Genomic DNA, 17,927 nt, shown 5'->3' with positions numbered 1-17,927 from the left:
CAGCATAAGACCTAGACGAGCTAATGACCAAAGAAGTTTGAATTTGTTATGCTCTGCCCAGTCCATACAAGGCCAGCCTCACCCACAAGAAACTAATGAAAAATTGATAGCTACATTGCAGCTGAATAAAAAGTAGTGTCCATTCACCTCTCTCGGAAATGTTTCAGTGAATAGCTTATGGAGAGCTAATAAAGGTCATACCTGTTCCGTTAACACAGTATTGAGTCAAATCAGGTATACCCTAAATTAAATTTTTCCTGATGTATTCACTAGGTGGCCTTTAATGTTCCCAAGACAGTTCCTTGCGCACCAAGCCTCATTCTGGCAGGCGGCCATGATATTCACTGGTTCTTCACTGAGACAGTCTGTCTTCCATTTTTGTTGTTATTTCTTAAATGTCTACAATATAGTTTGTAAATTAAATCACCAGTCCGGGTACACTCTAAATTACTTTTTCCCAAATTATTCATGATTTGAGCCCTTAATGTGCCTAGAGACAGTTCCTCGTGTGCCAAGCCATACTCTGGCAGGTGGTCATGTTTTTTTAACTGATCCTCCTCATTACACAAACAGAGGATTCAATGCTGGAGATAGTGATGGTGCCCGCCTTTAGACTGATTTAGCCAGCAGCAGCCTGGGTTCTCAGACGCTAGACTTCATTGGTGCCCGCTGCATAGTCCATTTTCAGGCTCATACCTTCTTGCAAACCAGTTTGCTTTCAGCACTTTTTCGTCCTTCAAAACATAAGAGACCAATCTCGCCTCTACCGCAGATCTTCGAGTTTGTTGGAGCGGATGATGATGAGGACTATGAGAAGGGACTATGGCGCTCATTCCAACCCTGGCGGTCTCTGACCGCCAGTGCAGAGGGCAGCGGAAGCACCGCCAAATGGCTGGCGGTGCTTCCAGGGCTATTCTGACCGCGGCGGTAAAGCCGCGGTCAGAAAAGGGGAACCGGCGGTTTCCCGCCGGTTTTCCCCTGGCCCAGGGAATCCTCCATGGCGGCGCTGCTTGCAGCCTGCCATGGGGATTCCGACCCCCTTCCTGCCAGCCTGTTTCTGGCGGTTTTCACCGCCAGAACCAGGATGGCAGGAAGGGGTGTTGTGGGGCCCCTGGGGGCCCCTGCACTGCCCATGCCACTGGCACGGCCCATGGGCATGGGCAGTGCAGGGGCCCCCTAACAGGGCCCCATACAGATTTTCACTGTCTGCTTGGCAGACAGTGAAAATCGCGACGGGTGCCACTGCACCCGTCGCACCCCTGCAACTCCGCCGGCTCCATTCGGAGCCGGCATCCTCGTTGCAGGGGCTTTCCCGCTGGGCCGGCGGGCGGCCTTTTGGCAGTCGCCCGCCGGCCCAGCGGGAAAGCCAGAATGGCCGCCGCGGTCTCCTGACCGCGAAGCGGTCATTCGGTGGTAACCGCATGGCGGGCGGCGACCGCCGCCCGCCGCGGTCAGAATGACCGCCTATGTCCCTAATGCAAATGTCTTGGATCAGCACCTATGAGGAGGTCCACTCTTGAGACATACAAAAGGGACTCCTTATTATATTAACAGGGCTGGAGCTTTAAGAGCCCTCCGGACATGAGTATGTGGTTGATGCTTTCTAATTTCTCTCTCCTGGGAAAGCTATATATACGTGAAATATTTGTGCCCTGAGGAAGGTGAGTGACCACCTGTTGGTCGCGTTTCACTGAAACGTGCGTCGGAACCTTTGACCTGGACAAAGACATCATTGGTCTGGACAAGGATGGTACATTGGACATTGTTTTTTCTCCTGCAATTCTCCCATTGGGAGTTAGGATCAGACCAAAATAATCCCTTCAACGAATAAGAAAATTCTCCTGTAATATAGATATTATTTTCAAAATAGAGGACTCTATAAAAAATATATATGTAATTATTTTGCTTCTGATTTTCATTGTCATCTTTTGTCCTATAGCAGTTTGTTGCTTTGGGGAGAAGCTTGTTTAAAGGGGGAAATATCGATTGTGCTCCTTGTTCTTGATTTGGACAGTTTGTCTGGTCTGTCTTTTTTTATTTGTATGATTGACAATGTGTGAATGCATATAACTTTTTTAGTTTTTTGTGTCCCAGGATATGTAGAAGAATGTCGATATTATTTATGTAGATTGAACAGTGATATGTATGAATATCATCTCTCACCATGACACAGCAAGTCAACGCCGTCTCATCCACCTGTTTCAACACCCTCCGCATGCTCTACAAGATCTTCAGATGGATCCCCACCGAAACTAGAAAGACGGTCACCCACGCCCTCGTCAGCAGCAGACTGGACTACGGCAACGCGCTCTACGCAGGATCGACGGCCAAGCTCCAGAAGAAACTGCAACAAATACAGAACGCCTCCGCACGCCTCATCCTCAACATCCCTTGCCGCGACCACATCACAGCTCACCTCAGAGAGCTACACTGGCTTCCCGTCAACAAGAGGATCACATTCAAGCTCCTGGTCCACGCTCACAAAGCTCTCCACAACGCAGGCCCTGCCTACCTCAACGAGTGACTTACCTTCCACACTCCCACCCGTCAGCTACGATCCGCCAACTTCACCCTCGCCATCGTCCCTCGCATCCATCGAACCACAGCTGGCAGCAGATCCTTTTCCCACCTCGCCGCGAAGACGTGGAACTCCCTCCCGGTTCACCTACAATAGACCCAGGACCTCCTGATCTTCAGGAAACTCCTCAAGACCTGGCTATTCGAGCAGTAGCAGCCCCTATCCCCCCCTTCAGCGCCTTGAGACCCTAACGGGTGAGTAGTGCGCTTTACAAATTGATTGATTGATTGAATACATTAAGTAGTAAGGCCCGTATTTATACTTTTTGACGCTAAACTGCGCTAACGCAGTTTAGCGTCAAAAAGTTTTGCGCTGGCTAACGCCATTCTGAAGCGCCATGCAGGCGCCGTATTTATTGAATGGCGTTAGCCGGCGCTAGCAGACCGGCGCTGCCTGGTGTGCGTGGGAAAAAAACACGTACACCAGGCAGCGCCGGCGTTGGGGAAAATGGCGTTAGGGCGTCTTAAAATGGTACAAGTCAGGTTGACGCCAAAAAATCGCCTCCACCCGATTTGCGCCATTTTTAACGACGCCCAGACACCAGTTACATGACTCCTGTCTTAGTAAAGACAGGAGTCATGCCCCCTTGCCCAATGGCCAAGCCCAGGGGACTTATGTCCCCTGGGCATGGTCATTGGGCATTGAGGCATGTAGGGGGGCACAAATCAGGCCCCCCTATGCCAAAAAAAAAAAAAAAAAAAAAAAATTATACTTACCTGAACTTACCTGAATGTCCCTGGGATGGGTCCCTCCATCCTTGGGTGTCCTCCTGGGGTGGGCAAGGGTGGCAGGGGGGGTCCCTGGGGGCATGGGAGGGCAGCTGTGGGCTCATTTTGAGCCCACAGGTCCCTTAACGCCTGCCCTGACCCAGGCGCTAAAATCCGGCGCAAATGCGGGGTTTTTTGCCCCGCCCACTCCCGGGCGTGATTTTTGCCCGGGAGTATAAATACGACGCATTTGCGTCGCAGTCATTTTTTTAGACGGGAACGCCTACCTTGCATCTCATTAACGCAAGGTAGGCGTTCACGCAAAAAAATGACGTTCTTTCCTCATACTTTGGCGCTAGACGCGTCTAACGCCAAAGTATAAATATGGCGTTAGTTTTGCGCCGAATTTGCGTCAAAAAAACAACGCAAATTCGGCGCAAACGGAGTATAAATATGCCCCTATATATTTAAAGTTGTTGAAATCATTGTTTTGGTTAGTAGTGGTTGTGTCTGTTGGCTTTTATTCTTTTTTCTTTCTGTACTTTGTTTTTTACACATTGCTTGTGTTAACGCGTCCGTCTATGTTAATTTATACACATCAGGACTCGTTTTAGGCCGATGAATCTTTGGACTCAGTGGTGAGACACCGTAAGACGAGATAACTAATCAATATATCAATCAATATGTCAATAACATTGTCAACATATATCACCACAATATATTTCACTTTAGACATCAATAAACCTTCGACGCAACCATGACCTTTCAGTCATGAATAACCACACCTTATTGAAGTTTTGTGAATTTTATTCCCTATTGATTACAATCTAATAGCAAACGTATTAATCTCAAAACCAAAAAAACAAAAGAACATAATCACAAGGCGGCAACTAAGATAAGTTTTCAATAATGCAAAGATCACGAACATATGATAATCATACAAAGATACACAAATCAAAAGGCGTAGAACTCATAGAGGTATTAGTTCAGCATAGCATCATGTCAGTCACGTCAGTTACGTCAGTCAAAAGAACGCCTCATCTAACCACTGATTAGCATTAGCATGGTGGGCTTCATGCAAAAACAATTTAGAACATCAATTTGAAAAACGTCTAACTAAGGTCTCTAATCAAAACACACAGCAGTTGGTACCTAGAAAGAAAAGGCAAAATAAATGAATTTCCATTATTAACAATAATTACCCTCCTCAGAATAGGTCAGCACACAGGGTCAGTCTTCGTCTTCAGGACATCAGTTAGATCGCCGTCAGTCTATTTAAGCTAAGGGCAAGGGACACTTTCCTCATAAGGAGGAAAGTGTAATGGGGCCGTCTATGGGTGAGAATGGTTTTGTCTAAGTCTCAAGTCACCAAATAGAGTGACAGAGTTTCTGGATGCAATCGATATCATTCCCTACCTAATGCCCTTTGTCTCTTGTGTCATGGGTTTTTATCCCTTTTCCAAAATACATTCCCCCAAAATTCTATTGGAAAGTCACTACACCCCACTATCTGTAACCTATCAAATTATACATTAAGTAATGCATTTGTCAATTCACAATATTTCTCTTATTTCTAATTGGTCTTCATCATTGACGTTTTTCGTAGGTGGCATATCCGGGGTTACTTCATTTCCTTGGCACACACACCGAGTCAGGAGTTCTTTTCTCCTCGCTTTAATGTCCTTGGAAGTGTCCATGTTTGTTTCGAAGTCCATAATTTTTATACTAAAGCTGCTAGCATGCGGATGAGAAAATCTAGCATTGTTGCAAATAAGTGAAGAAAAGAACAATTGCTGGGTCATGGCCTTTTGCAAGTCAGCACACTGGAGAAACAGAAAAATACGCTTTAATATGAGAGTTACACAGCTAGTTTTCGACTCATGCTAACTTAAGATGTATGAATTCTAATGAATGTAGTTTTATACGTATTAATGTTTTCAGTTAGGCATAATATAAACGATTATTTCTTATAGTTGACATTAGTTTACGTATATGAAAAATTCTCCACGTTTAGAATATGTTTCAATGAATTATATTATTAATGCAGCATTGTTAAACATAAGCATTTCACATCTTTAATAGGTAACGTTTAAACTACGCTCTCTCAGTCCCTCCTCTGATGACGCTCGTCATCACACAATCTTTTGATCTTAATTTTTCACCTTGCGCATAATACGCATTTCAACATCTTGCCCTTTATGTGAGCTTTCCCATATTTCATTGAACATTTTCTCTCTTTCACTTTCTTCATTTCTTTTGGTTCTTTTAGTCCAATTTCTTTTTACTTTGTCATTGATTTTGCATACCCCCCATAATCCTAATAGACAAATTAAAACAATTAATAGACCCATCATAATTTTTTCAAGTACCCCATTCCAAATGTTGGTAAACCAGCTTCCCACTCAGGCAATTCCTTTCCCAAATTTCTCCCAAACACCAAGTTCTTTGAGATCCTTCAAATCTGTACTATCTCTGGTAAGATTAGTAAGCATGCTTCTAATTTTCTTACTGTTATCTGGAATAAATGAACAACAATGATGCTCATTAAGCATTTTGCAAACACCTCCACTCTTTGCTAAAAGAATGTCTAAAGCAAGCCGATTTTGAAGAGTCATAGCTCTTTCTGCAGCAAGTTCAGTATCCATCAGGAGTATAGCTCCTGTGAAATTGGTCAACATGTTATCCACAATAGTAGACAACTTTTGAATTTTCATAGAGTTCAAGATAGCCCCTACTGATGGGATTATAGCTCAAAATATGTCACCAATGACAGCCGCCACTGATTCTCGTTTTTGTCTAGGATGTTGTAATTCAGACGTTTTAGGTATTTGTTTTAAGTCATCAATCTGGTATATCTTTGGAAATACTATTCCCAAATAACATGTCCCATACCATCCCTTAGGAAGACGGTAATATGCATTCAGTCCACAAATATAATAGATTCCAGGGATTGCTGGATCTTGTCCATTTAACATAAAGGTCCATGTACTCTGAAACAAAAACACATGCCTACATTCACTCGTGCCCACAAACAAATTGTCTTGATCGGATTTTGGTCTATATATACAGAGTCTACCTACGTGTAATGCATCTATAGCTAATTTGCCTTGTGTTTTAATTGCAGTGTAAGCATAATCATTTGCATAAGTACGTTTTTCTAGACCTTTTTCTAACTTTTCTTTTAGTGCTTTGCGTCTATCATCTGTGTGATCTAAAAAGCTTTTCTCTACAGGAGACAGTAAGCAAGTCAAATTATTGCGATGTGCATAAGCAGTTCCAAATGTAAGTGTTGGCTCAAAGAATCCTCTAACTATTTTAATATCATGCTCTTTAGCTAACTTATTTAAGAATTCAATCACAGGCACAAAAGAAAATACAACAGCCAAATTTGAATAAAAGTATTGCACATGCTCTTGATCATAGAATCTTGTTAATAGCAAGCTGCAACTAATTCCATAAGTAAGAGGGAGGCTATGATAAGTAGCTCCCTCCTGCACAGATGAAGGAATTTTAGTACACACATAACAATCTTTCGTATCCATAGTGTCCACATACTCATTTAGTAAGCGATAGAAGACATTAGTAGAAAGCTCCCCTTTTGCATTAGTTCCCTCATGCATATGTCTTGCGTCTTGCTCAAATCTTTCCCACGGTGATAGTTTATTAGCAGTAGTAGTCTCAGGTTTCGAAGTTGCATTAATAGTTTCTTTCTCTCTCCATGGCATTCCCACAATCACTCCCAGAATCATTATTGCACATACAACACCTATCATAAGACCTATCCAACCACACACCTTACTTCCTTTGCTACTATAAGCCATGTTTGTATAGAATCCGAATAGCAGATCAACAATCAACTTAAGAAGGCAAAAACTCTTTCTGCGTATTTTTACAGCGTCTTCACTCACTCCAGGACCCTTTTCGTCAATTCAGGTTAGCAGCTTGTCGTAATCAGGTTTCTTTAAAGTCAAATCCAGGTTTAGTGTCACTTTCCGGTAGTTTCTAAAGACTCTTTCTCTTTTCAGCTTTCATGAATTCGATTTTATCTGAGTATTCTTGTTGAATATCTTCAGGTGCCGTAGTATTGGCCTGGTATTTCTCGATCAAAGCAGAATGCTAAGAATTCTTGTTGCCATTCAGAGGTTGTAGCATATGCCCATTCAGGACCTGTATATCTTCTGTTTGCTATTCTCTTTCTTTTTAATCTTCGTTCACCTTGTTGTTCTCCTTCACTCAGATCATCTGCTTGTGAAGTATCACTTTCTTCTATAATTGTCTCATTTGGTACCTCTCTTATTCTAGTATGTGTCTTGTCTGGCCAATTATCGCCTCTATGCGTCTTGTTTCGGTGTTTCCCTTCAGGACGTTGGACAGCACCCTCCTCTTGTGATATGGTGTTTTCTCTTGACGGACCTGCAACTGGTTCAGGAGACTCTGACTCGTTTCGATTTGTGTTTACAATTTCTCCTTCTCTTTCGTCTTCCTGTTCTAAGCTGAGTTCAGGCTCTAAATCGTATTCATCTGCTTCTGGGAGAACTTCTCCTTGACTCAGTTCTCCTGCTGCCTCAACTGAGATAGGCACTCCGTCACCTCTCTCGAACTCATTGACTGCTTGAGGGACAAGGCTGTTCTCAGTGGGCTCTCTGGTAGTCTCAGTTCCTTCTTGACTGATCTCTAACTCTGAGAGTTCTCTTCCTGAAGTTGCTGTACCGGAATCTTCAAGTTCCTCTTCAACAGGACACGTTACCCTTTTTGTATGACTGGCATGTATCCAGTTGGGAACCCCGGCACACTTCACAGCAGTGGTGGTTGTCAATATTACTTGATATGGCCCCTTCCAGCGCGGCTCAAGACACGATTTTCTCACGTGCTTCTTGACAACCACCCAATCTCCAGCTTGTAGAGAGTGTCCTGGTTCGCCGATTGGTGGCAACGCGTTAGCTTCCACCTGGTGAGAGAAAGAGCGAATCACGTCAGCTAAACTTTTGCAGTAATCCAACACCATATCATCTGTAATATTCACTAGTGTATTTGCAGGTACCGCTGGTAACCTCATTGCTCTGCCCATGAGGATTTCATGGGGGGACAGTCCCGTTTTCTTATCTGGGGTGTTTCTCATAGACATCAGTACTAGAGGTAAAGCATCTGGCCACTTCATGTTTGTTGCTGCACACATTTTTGCTATTCTTGATTTTAAGGTACCATTCATTTGTTCAACTAGTCCTGATGCTTCAGGGCGATAACTACAATGCAGCTTTTGTTCAATGTTGAGTGCAGCACACAGAAGTTTAATCACCTCATTGTCGAAGTGTCTCCCCCTATCTGATTCTATAGAAACCGGAAACCCGAACCTTGGTATTAATTCTCTGAGTAGTAGTTTTACAACTGTAAGACTGTCATTCCTACGTGTGGGATATGCCTCAATCCAATGACTGAAAACACACACGATCACCAACACGTACTTCAATCCTCCACAAACAGGCATTTCAATAAAATCCATTTGCATTTTGTTGAATGGACCTCCAGCTCTCCCAATGTGACTCAAAGTTACCACAGTTCCTTTTCCAGCATTCATCTGTTGACAGATGACGCACCTGTGGCAAGTAATTTCTGCGGCATGTCTGAATTTTGGATTGAACCAATCAATCTTAAAGGATCTGATCATGGCATCTCTTCCTAGATGTGCCTGGCCATGATATAACCGGGCAAACTGTGACAAAAGACTGTTTGGCAGAACCAATTTTCCCTCTTCTGAAACCCACATATCATCTGCTCTTTGTACACATTGCATTTTCTGCCAGGAACGTTTTTCTTCTTTGCTAGCACGACTTTGTAATGTTTTTAGTTCATCTAAGGTATCAACCACTCGTAATGCTAGACTTAAACTCGTGTCATTTTCAGGTTGTGGTAACAATTCCCACTGTTCCTTGAATGATATACAGTTTAATGCACAAAATCTTGCAACTTGATCTGCATAACCGTTCCCCATTGACACAAAGTCTTGTGATCTGGTGTGGGCACTGCACTTTACCACGTCAATTTCAAGAGGTAACTGAATCGCATGTAACAAATCTCTTATTTGTTCACCATTTTTCACAGGAGAACCAGAGGAGGTCATGAAACCCCTCTGTGACCAGAGTTGGCCAAAATCATGCACAATTCCAAATCCATATCTGCTGTCAGTATAGATAGTGACTTTCAAATTTACAGCTGCGTGGCAGGCTTTTGTAAGAGCTATTAATTCTGCCACCTGTGCAGAAAACACTTTCTCGAGCCAGGAGGCTTCAACAATGCAAGTTATGGTACATACTGCGTAACCGGCTCTCAATGTTCCTGCTGAATCTCTTAGACAGGACCCATCAACAAACATAATGCAATAGTTTTCTTTTAACTGGGTATCCTGTATGTCTGGGCGAGGTTTGGTACAGAGTTCGGTCACCTCAAGACAATCATGCTCAAATTCTTCCCCATCTTTGATTTCTGTATTCTCATTGGGAAGTAAGGTTGCCGGGTTCAGTACAGTGCATCTCTTTAATGTGACCTTTGGTGACCCCAGTATAATCGTCTCATATTTAGTGAGTCGTGCATTTGGCATGCGTTGTGTCTTAGTTCGTGTCAACAGAATTTCAACTGAATGTGGAACCATTACTGTCAGAGGGTATCTCATGACTATGCCTTCACATTGTGAAAGGCTTTGACCAACTGCTGCGACTGCTCGCAAACAACCCGGTAAGGCTGCTGCGACAGGGTCCAAAGTAGCTGAAAAATATGCTACAGGGCGATTTGCATCTCCGTGGACCTGTGTTAAAACAGACAAAGAACAAGCATCACGTTCATGACAGAACAACAGGAAATGTTTTTCATAATCAGGCATTCCTAATGCTGGAGCCCTGCACATGCATTCCTTCAATTCTAGAAATGATTCAAACTCCTCTTTTGTCAAAGTGATTGTGTATGGTTCATCTTTGACTTCTTTTCCTGTCAATTTTATTAAAGGCTTTGAGATGATCGAGAAGTTGGGTATCCACTGGCGACAGTAACCCACCATTCCCAAGAACATTCTGACATCTCTTTTTGTTGTTGGGGGATTAATTTGCAAAACAGCTGTTATTCTTTCTTTTGATATTCTTCGGGACCCTTTCTCAATCAGATGTCCTAAGTATTTCACTTCTTTTTGACAGTATTGCAACTTTCTGGGTGACATCTTGTGTCCATTCTTTCCCAGATGATTCAACAATGCAATGGTATCATATTTACAACTGTCTCTGGTTTTAGATGCAATCAACAAATCATCAATGTACTGCACGAGAGTCGAATTAAAAGGCATCACAAGAGGTTCCAAATCCTTTTTCAGTATCTGATTGAAGATGGACGGTGACTCAGAAAACCCCTGAGGAATTCTGCACCAACTGTACACCTTATCCAGGAATTTGAAACTGAACAAAAATTGGCTGTCTTCATGAAGAGGTATCGAGAAAAATGCTTGTGATAGGTCTACTACAGTAAACCATTCGGCATCACATGGAACCTGGAACATTATTACTGCTGGGTTAGGTACCACAGGGCAGCATTTTATCACAATTTCGTTTATTTTTCTCAGATCCTGCACAATTCGAACCTTTCCACAGGGCTTCTTCAAACCCATAATAGGAGAGTTGCACGGACTGCTCAAAACTTCTTTCAGAACTCCCTGTCTGAGAAAATCTGCAATTATCTGTGTTACTTCAATGAGGACATCCTGAGTCATGTGGTATTGTGGCACTTGTGGGAACGCTGCATTTGGCTTTATCTGTACTTTGACTGGTTCTACTCCCTTGATTAATCCTACTTCTTTCCCAGTCAGATCCCACACTCTCTCTGTCACGGTCCCTTGTAGATCAGCAGGTAGATCGATCAAGGTAAGTACTGGGAATAAAGTAATAAAAGGGTAATCTTCATTAGTCTCTCCTCCTTCCTCTATGAATTGACCCTCATCTCCCTCATCGTCACTGTTTGTCTGTACTTCTATTCCATCATTGGAACAGGTAATCGAACATTTTGTCTTACATAGTAAGTCTCTCCCTAATAAGGATACTGGACTTGAATCGCATACAACAAATCTATGCAGGCCTTGGAAATTACCAATTTCAACCTGCAATGGATCGGTAATCGGATTAGTCAGGTACTGATTTGCCACACCGACCACTCGTATAGTACGCCCTGAGAGAGGTAATCTCTGGACTTCTGCACTTCGAACTGTAGAGCGTGTAGCTCCTGTGTCGACCAAAATTGAAACCTTATAGCCCATTACTTTTCCCTCTACATATGGGCCTCTCTGATCCAACTCTAAAGATGCTGCAAGTCTGCACTCTTCACTGTCTGAGCTATCGTCTGACCAATCCCCATTCATGTCACTTTCACCTCGTAATGGGAATTGTTGCACAGTGTTGTTTTGGTTTGTTACCTGGCCTGTGACCTGCTGAGGAAGCATCACCTGTTACTGTCCTGTCGGAGCCATGGGTAATTGCATTTGCTGTCTAGGCACCATAGGAATCTGCTGCTGCATTGGTTGCACTGACACTGACTGGAAACGCGGCATATGCATCTGCTGCATGGGTTGTACCCCTGGCGTTTGCACCAAATTATTCTGAAAATTCGGGTTCTGATGTCTCATTTTTGGACCTCGTGAATTTTGTAATGTACCGACATTAATGCTTTGCTGAACTGCACCATCCTGCACCATATTCGGACAATCCCGTTTCCAATGCCCCATGCCCCCGCACGCGTGACATGGTGACATCCTTTTCACTCCCTGACCGTCATTTTGAATGACAACATTATTCATGTCTGAACCACGGTTCACAAATCCTCGACCTCTACCTCTCGGCTGTGCCTGAAACCCACCATTCATTTGCGGTTGTTGCGGTATCATTTGCTGAACACCATTTCCCTGTATTCCAGCTTGTGCAGCCCTTATCTGCATCACCATCACTTTCTCCTTCAACTTTTTCTGCTTCAACTCAATCTCATCACTACAGTATTTTGCATACTGTAATACTTAATCAATCGGTTTAGCTTGCCAACAAATCAAATGATTCTTAATCATCTGGCTGACCTCCGGTCTCAGCCCTTCGACGAACCTAAACACAAGATGATTCATGTCCTTCGGTTCGATAGTCTCAGTACCACTGTAATGTTTGAACGCTTTTAATAATCTCTCGTAATACGCATGTATTGACTCCTTAACCTCTTGAGAGGTCCGGTCGATTTTCTGCCAATCTGTCACCTTCGACAACACCTTTTGTTTCAAAAACTCAATTACTTTATGATAATACTTCATCACCTCTTCTGAAGGTGCTCCAGTCACCTTATCTCTTGCCGGCTCCTTCGTGGGCCAATCTACCCCTCTCTTGCACTCGAGCCACAAATCTGGCGGAACAATGATCTCAAACAAAGTAATCAAGTCTTCCCAGAGACACTTTGCAAGCTTCACAAACCTATCTGTCTGTTGATACCACTCGATCGGCTTCTCTCTTAACCTAGGATAATCATTCGTAAAGGACAAAATGTCTCCCCTAGACCAAGGCACATGCACTAAAACACCACCAGCTGTCTCTCTCATAGGTAGGATTTTCACTGTCTCTAAACTAGGTGTGGCTGTTGTTTCATTAGACCCTGGGCTATCTCTTTTTCCCTTATCTCTCTTCTTTGCCCATCGGCCTTCCCATTTCTCTAATGCACCCCAAATTTGTGCGCTTTGCAACAGTTCTTTCAGGTGTGTCTTCATGCCTGCAGATCTCATGTGTTCAAAATCTTTAGAGTCAAAATCTAATCTGTAGCTTCTTTTCAAATGTTTAGTGTTTCCGATATCAATATTGTATTTGTCTGCCAAATTCGTTAATCTCTGATGTACTTTGCCTACCTCTTTGGTAATCTTGGGGCACAAGTATCTCAATTCTGCCTCAGTGTATGATTCCAACCTATTCATTCCCATTGTTCCTTCTACTAACTCGGCAGCTTCAGCTCCTAGTCGTACAAAATTCAAGTATTCATCTTGTTTTTCCTTCTCAGGTTCAACCGTAGTCACTATAGTCTTTTGCGAGGTACAAGTTTTCTCTAACCATTCATTTAGCTGTTGTACTGTAAAACCCTGCAGTGAAATGTTTCCTGCATGTATCATTGGAGAGGGTGAGGTATTTGTACTCATGGTTTGGGGAGTCAAGACTCCCAACCCTGCCTGACGCATCGCTTCGAGAGGTGCCCCTACTGGACTAAGGTCCATCAAGGGTCTCGGTTGTTCACATACCTGTTCTCCCAGAGCCATTATCTGTGGAGTTCTAATAGGCCCTCCTCTTATCGCTTCCTGAGTCATAACTCCCTGATCACATGTCCCTGTTTTATCCTGTGTATACAACGGCACCGGGGGACCAACAGTAAAAGGTAGCGATATAGCGGCAGGTGTTTGACCTGGTCCCAAGCTTCTTGGAGCTCCAACACCATAAGTCTGCTCTAGTGTACCCGGTACAGGTACTATCGGTGGTCCTGCTACAGGGTTATACCCAGGTATCAGCTGTGGTGGTTGAGACATTAGCTTTGGAGTTGATTCAATCTGTATTAACCTTGGCTTCGTATATATCGGGTCTGGCGGCACCACCAAGTTCGTACTAGTCTCAAGCACTGGAACATCAGGGTAAATTCTTTTTATCTGCGGTGGAGGCTGCAACTGTATCGGCAAGTCTGGCGCAGTGGGTACACTGACACCATTCTGTATCGAGGTTGTATCGCTAGTCTGTACCGTATCAGTAACTCCCTTCTCCTGCGTCTGGTTCCCAGGATCCAAGCTAGTGCTTGGAGCACTGTCACTCATCGCATATGGTGGTGGACGATCATGTAACAATCTATCCATAAATGCCTCATCATCTGAATCATCTTCCTCTTCCCAGGATCTTTTATTTTCTTTGGTTTTGCCTGAATCCTTGTCTGTTTTGCAGGAAGCTTTCTTTCCCTGTGTCTCTTCTCCCTGTGTTATTGCCGGGAACAACTTTAACCCATCTACGATTCCCCGTCTCCACATTTTGTTCTCACTGTCCCATCTAGCCTCTGCATAGGATTTTTCTGCCTTTTTCAGTCTTCTGTGAAACCTTTCTTGCCTATGTTTAATAGACATCAAATCCCAGATCGCCAAAGCCTCATATTGTGCTGGTCTCGGAGGTGGTTTCTGTATACTTAACATCCACCTCAAATTTTCTAACACCTTTGGATTAAATGTCCCATGTTCTGGAAACGCTAGACACCCCTCTTTTTCTGTTAATTTGCGCCATTGTTTCATCCATAAACAAGGTGCAACACCCTTTTCTTCCATAACTGTATAGGCTGGAGTACCCTCAGGTGGTGTAGGTTCCCCATCAGTTGCAACAATATATACGTATCCCTTCAAAGCGCTTTTAAATGCCTTGACAAAATTCATTTTTGCAATTCTTTATTTCGTATTTAATCGAAAAATGGCTTGGTTCCCAGGACACTCTTCACCTGCTCTTTCTCTATCGCTTCTCACGGACTGCAGCCAATCCGTGCGCGACCCCTCTCGGCATCTGACCTATCTCCGCGCGGCACCACTGACGTCACACTCAAACACACTGCAGCTGACAAAGTCTTGCGGCTCGTTCACTCTTTACTGACCCCTTACAACTCATACAAACTAATGCGAATTATTGCAAGCACCTTAAAATGACAACACAAATCTGTCGGTTTACTACAGGAAGGGTAACACATTCGCTTCAGAACTTTACAGAGATTTCACTTGAAGCCTCGGCCTCTACTCTCTCCTTCTCAATTCCCACACACGCAAGCAGAATTCGACCTGCAAATCCTACTCTCGACTTGTCAATGACTCCTTCTAGTGCACTTTAGAATTTGTCAAATCTCCATCGAAGGTTTCACACATGCATCATAACTCAAACTCGACTTGTCAACCACGCCCGATTGACCTATTAAACCGCACAGATTACAACATAAACCACATTTATCATCATACTCCGGAGTCTTAGACCTCAATAGGTCTGTACAACAACCAACCACGTGGATAATTTTGAGCAATCAAGCGCTACATTCACATGAAGTACGCCGACTTCCCTACTCTCATACTGTGGAGCACGCCCACTCCTGCTAAACAACACTTAATTTGGCCTAAATACACGCAAATTTTCGCAATCACCTGCAAGATGCATAAGCTTTAGGCAAGCGCAAAGACCCTAACCACACATACTTTGGCGCCGAGAGCATTCCCAACTCATTTAGGCAGGCTCTGAGATCCCGGGAAAGCCATGGCGAACCTAGCAACCCATCATCTTTCCAAATGGCATTATCACAGAAAAACAAATTAAACAATGAAACTGCGTCCTAGGGCCCCCAAGGGCCAAACCATCCTCTGCTACCAGAACTGTTAACGCGTCCGTCTATGTTAATTTATACACATCAGGACTCGTTTTAAGCCGATGAATCTTTGGACCCAGTGGTGAGACACCGTAAGACGAGATAACTAATCAATATATCAATCAATATGTCAATAACATTGTCAACATATATCACCACAATATATTTCACTTTAGACATCAATAAACCTTCGACGCAACCATGACCTTTCAGTCATGAATAACCACACCTTATTGAAGTTTTGTGAATTTTATTCCCTATTGATTACAATCTAATAACAAACGTATTAATCTCAAAACCAAAAAAAACAAAAGAACTTAATCACAAGGCGGCAACTATGATAAGTTTTCAATAATGCAAAGATCACGAACATATGATAATCATACGAAGATACACAAATCAAAAGGCGTAGAACTCATAGAGGTATTAGTTCAGCATAGCATCATGTCAGTCACGTCAGTTACGTCAGTCAAAAGAAAGCCTCATCTAACCACTGATTAGCATTAGCATGTTGGGCTTCATGCAAAAACAATTTAGAACATCAATTTGAAAAACGTCTAACTAAGGTCTCTAATCAAAACACACAGCAGTTGGTACCTAGAAAGAAAAGGCAAAATAAAAGAATTTCCATTAGTAACAATAATTACCCTCCTCAGAATAGGTCAGCACACAGGGTCAGTCTTCGTCTTCAGGACATCAGTTAGATCGCCGTCAGTCTATTTAAGCTAAGGGCAAGGGACACTTTCCTCATAAGGAGGAAAGTGTAATGGGGCCGTCTATGGGTGAGGATGGTTTTGTCTAAGTCTCAAGTCACCAAATAGAGTGACAGAGTTTCTGGATGCAATCGATATCATTCCCTACCTAATGCCCTTTGTCTCTTGTGTCATGGGTTTTTATCCCTTTTCCAAAATACATTTCCCCAAAATTCTATTGGACAGTCACTACACCCCACTATCTGTAACCTATCAAATTATACATTAAGTAATGCATTTGCCAATTCACGATATTTCTCTTATTTCTAATTGGTCTTCATCATTGACGTTTTTCGTAGGTGGCATATCCGGGGTTACTTCATTTCCTTGGCACACACACCGGGTCAGGAGTTCTTTTCTCCTCGCTTTAATGTCCTTGGAAGTGTCCATGTTTGTTTCGAAGTCCATAATTTTTATACTAAAGCTGCTAGCATGCGGATGAGAAAATCTAGCATTGTTGCAAATAAGTGAAGAAAAGAACAATTACTGGGTCATGGCCTTTTGCAAGTCAGCACACTGGAGAAACAGAAAAATACGCTTTAATATGAGAGTTACACAGCTAGTTTTCGACTCATGCTAACTTAAGAGGTATGAATTCTAATGAATGTAGTTTTATACGTATTAATGTTTTCAGTTAGGCATAATATAAACAATTATTTCTTATAGTCGACTTTAGTTTACGTATATGAAAAATTCTCCACGTTTAGAATATGTTTCAATGAACTATATTATTAATGCAGCATTGTTAAACATAAGCATTTCACATCTATAATAGGTAACGCTTAAACTACGCTCTCTCACTTGCTATTCCATATTCTAGGAACCCGTTTCGGAAGGTGGATTGTATTCAGTTTTGCTGGTTTCTGCACTGGCTTCGTACAGGAGATATTCATTTATCCTCTACTAACCGACCTATTTTATCAAAGCGAACATCATTTACTCATGGTAATATCACTCTGTAAGTTCAATTGCTAACAACCATAAGTTAATATTAACTCTGCAGGAATTACCCCATTAATGCCTGGGTACTCTATTAGTTTGCTATCACAACTGAGTGTATTTTATTTATCACAATTCGGGTGACACTGGAACTCTTACACATCCTAGTGGGTTCTCTGTTAAATCAAACCCATTCCATTGTTTGCCTTTTGCGACAATGCACTAAATACCTTTATCTACCATACCTAGAGGTTCCTTCATCCATGGCCTTGTGACTACCCTTTAATATTACTATTATTACTTTAGCGTACATTAAATAGGAATTATTTTCCTTCATTAATCATAATTTCATTTTCATTGCTCTGAAGAGAACTCAACATTTCTAGAGAGTTAGAAACACTGTCTACACCAAAGCACATTACTTATCGCTTGCTTAAAAGCATTTGGCATTTTTATTGATTTGCATATGTGTGCATTTATAAACACATATTGAAAAGTGTTGCCTGTACATAAAATTGTCACTTGTTCACTTCTTTGTGT

The sequence above is a fragment of the Pleurodeles waltl genome, chromosome 4_2, assembly GCF_031143425.1.
Source record: "Pleurodeles waltl isolate 20211129_DDA chromosome 4_2, aPleWal1.hap1.20221129, whole genome shotgun sequence".
Classification (NCBI taxonomy): Eukaryota; Metazoa; Chordata; class Amphibia; order Caudata; family Salamandridae; genus Pleurodeles; species Pleurodeles waltl.
This window is presented reverse-complemented; position numbering follows the sequence as displayed.